General features: G+C 42.0%; 1 long non-coding RNA gene across 1 annotated transcript; it reads right to left on the reverse strand.

The window, feature by feature from the left end:
- Nucleotides 1-2093: 2093 nt before the first annotated feature.
- On the reverse strand, nt 2094-3431 carry LOC111864240. Its single transcript, XR_002842759.1, has 2 exons — nt 3290-3431; nt 2094-3253 (listed from the first exon to the last, which is right to left on the reverse strand). It is a non-coding gene; the product is annotated as an uncharacterized LOC111864240 (long non-coding RNA).
- Between the last annotated feature and the right edge of the window lie 6 nt (nt 3432-3437).

Here is a 3437-nt window from a genome sequence, read left to right on the forward strand (position 1 = left end):
ATTTCCTTCTGATTTTCCCACCAATATCCTATATGCATTCCTCGCCTCCCCCATTCGTACTACATGCCATGCCAACCTCATCCTCCTTGACTAGTGATACTGAACACAGTTCAAAAATCACTAGTCGAGGAGTAAATACTTTTACAACCAGATCTGTTGTACTGCAGAGTCTCTCTCCTTCTGGCTTTCCCACCAATATCCTATATGCATTCCTCGCTTCCCCCATTCGTGCTACATGCCCTGACAACCTCATCGTCCTCGACTAGTGATATTGAACACTGTTCAAAAATCACTAGTCAAGGAGGCGAGAAAATGCATATAGGATATTGGTGGGAAAGCCAGAGGGAAAGAGAGACTGCAGTACAAGAGATGTGGTTGTAAAAGTATTTAGTGCTCGTAGCGAAAAAAGCATTGGAGGGGGGCAGAGGGGGAGCACTCAAAATAGTTGGTAATGTAGCATAACTTCTTACCGATTGTGCTCTCGGCCCAGGAAGTCATTTTAAGTTTAGTTCGTGTAAGAAGAACATGGATGGCAGCAGCATTGCACTGAGGTGTCATGGCCACCATGTTGCCAACCAATAACATGGGAGTTGCACGGGGCTGGTACATAGCGTCCACATAAGCCTGACTGCGTCATCCACCAGAAGTCTTCAGGCGCTAACGCCACCATCGGCTTAATTTACAACACTCACGATCACGAGACATCTTCCGTCTCTGTCAATCCCGGAATTTGCAAACAGTTCAAATCGCCCAGTCAAAAAACAGCCTTCTGAGTGCAATTCAGGCTCATGTACAACGCTTCACAATTCCAATATATTTAATTCCTTGAAGCAATAAACAAAACGGCCACATACTTTAACATTAAAATCTATGATTTTTTGTGTTCCGTATGATTCTCACAATAAATGGTGACTTTCACAGCTGAAAAATATATTAATTTAAGAAACACCCATAAGAAATTCATCTTCAATTTCACGATAAGGAAATAATTCTTTCGACAGCAACCAGTGTGTTCAGTATGTGCTTTCTATTTAATCGGTATTAGGGCCTTGCGCGGTGCTCTCTGTTCGCGTAAACATAACATTCGATTTCCTGCAGCTCTGCCAGTCAGTCTAAATAGTATGGTGACCTCACAGTTACGATGGCCGAGTGACTATATCAACATACCACAAAGAAGATATGCGTGTGGTTGTGAACAAAGCAAACAAACAAAAGAAACAAAGCCCTTGGTTGCTTGTGATTACAACAGAAACATCCTAGGAGTGGATCTCAGGATCAAATGCTACAGCCATACTTGCTTGAACGAAATGGGAGTACTAAGTGGTATCAGAAGTTATTCAAGAGGCTACTCAATGTAGCAATACATAACGTAATGGTCATATATCGGTGTCTCCCGAATAACAAAATCATGGGCACGCTAAAGTTCAGACTTTCACTAGCACAAGGCCTCTTGGAAAATTACGGTTCTGGTTTTGCTCATCCTATATACGGCCGTCCGTCAGTTGTGCCGCTGCCTAAAAGACTCGCAGAACGACATTTCCTGGAGTGTATTCCAGTCAAAGGAAAAAAGCAAAGCCTCAAAAAAGATGTGTGGTGTGCGCAAAACATGGTAAAAGGAAAGAATCTATTTACTGGTGTAGTGAATGTGAGGCAGGGTTGTGGTTAGATGGATGTTTCAAGAAATACCATACGAAACTCAATTTCTAATCCACTTGCTTCCATCGCTCAGATAGAGGGCGCTCATATTATAAGGTAAGATTATAAAACCATCTTCTAAGATGATTTCAGTGAAAAATTCATAATTATACCTCATATAGTTCAAACGTTATGATACATAATAAAATTTAGAGCAAAATTTGAATGGGCAATTAAAAAATACTACCGCAGGAGGCCCCACAATAGCGATATTTAAATGCCGACGCTGAAGGGTTAAACCTCTTCTTTAGTCTGCACATTGTGCTACGTTTGCCTCGCACAACAAAATTACGTATCCCGCTGTCGGCCAACACTGCATTGTTACTTCCCTCTTACCTGCAAGATCTTATGCCGACATATTTTTCGACCACACTGCACAAACAGATTTTATCGCTTTCTAATTTTTAATTATTACAAGCCGTAAAATAAGCTCCCATACTCTTTCACATCGCACCAACCACACAAACAAAACGTCTACCTTAAGCACCTTCATTCTCTGGCCGACACTAGCGCCGTCGAACTGTCAAGTATTCATCCGAATGTATTTGATATTTTCATTAAAACATTACTTATTCGCGCTGTACTTGAAATACACATTTAATCAGTACAGTTTTCCCCCACACTCACAATGCTGTCTCGATAGGTCTACTTTACATTAAAGAAATTCAAAGAAATTTGCTCAGAGATTTAAGACTTTGAAGCAGTTTAGTTATTAAATATTACGTTCATAAATGCAGTTCTTACATAACAGAAAACCATTATTCATGTTAATTACAAAGACATATCAGCTCATTATTCTTCACGTTATTTTACGACGCTTCCAGTATCTACAAAACTACGCATGTATACCCGTAACCTGGCACCGACAGCGAAATAAGCTGCTATTAAAAGCTGTTGCTGGGTATTCGCTTCATAAACAGAAGCCGATGCTAGGTAATTGCTCTCTAAACACAGGTCATTGCGAGATAATCGCTCTGTAAATAAAAGTTGTTGCTAGGTAGTGTAACGTGTTTCTTGCCACTGAAGACGCCCTTCGGATTGTTAATTGGTTTAGTTAACAGCCTACAACGCTCTGAAGGTGTTACGTCACCGCTGGCGGGGTAGGGGAAGTAGTAACGTCAGCGCTCTGACGTCACAGTACATTACGACACCAGGCGACACGGGGTCAGGCCCAGGATATATAACGAAGCAGCTAGCTTGATTCTGCACTTTGACTTCAACAGTGAGGCGAAGAGTGAGATATACTAGTGACAGTGTGCCACTGCCAAGGAACGACTAGTAAAAACTCGGCGCTTGCAGTATAATTTAAGGAGTGTGTAGAATAGTGAAAGTGTTACAGATTCACAGACGGTAAGGCAGCTACAACAGGTCTTCTTTGGATTTAGCAGTCTGAACGAAACCCGTGCTAGACGTCCTAAATAGTATTTCGTAGTGTTGTAAGAAAAAGCCACGAAAATGTGGCAAACATCGGCCAAGATTGTAATATGCGTAGCTCTTTTGGTATTTCCCCAATTAGGAATATACCCTAAAATCCAAGAATTGGGACTATCTACTGCACCTGGACCCATCACGGCACCTGGACACATCGCAGCACTTGGACACATCCCAACACCTGAAGCGATCCCAGCACCAGTACCATTACCAGTACCAGAAACTATCGCAGCACCTGGACCCATCCCAACACCTGAAGCGATCTTAGCACCTGTACCATTACCAATACCAGAAACTATCACAGCACCTGG

Source organism: Cryptotermes secundus, unplaced genomic scaffold, assembly GCF_002891405.2.
Source record: "Cryptotermes secundus unplaced genomic scaffold, Csec_1.0 scaffold8254, whole genome shotgun sequence".
Classification (NCBI taxonomy): Eukaryota; Metazoa; Arthropoda; class Insecta; order Blattodea; family Kalotermitidae; genus Cryptotermes; species Cryptotermes secundus.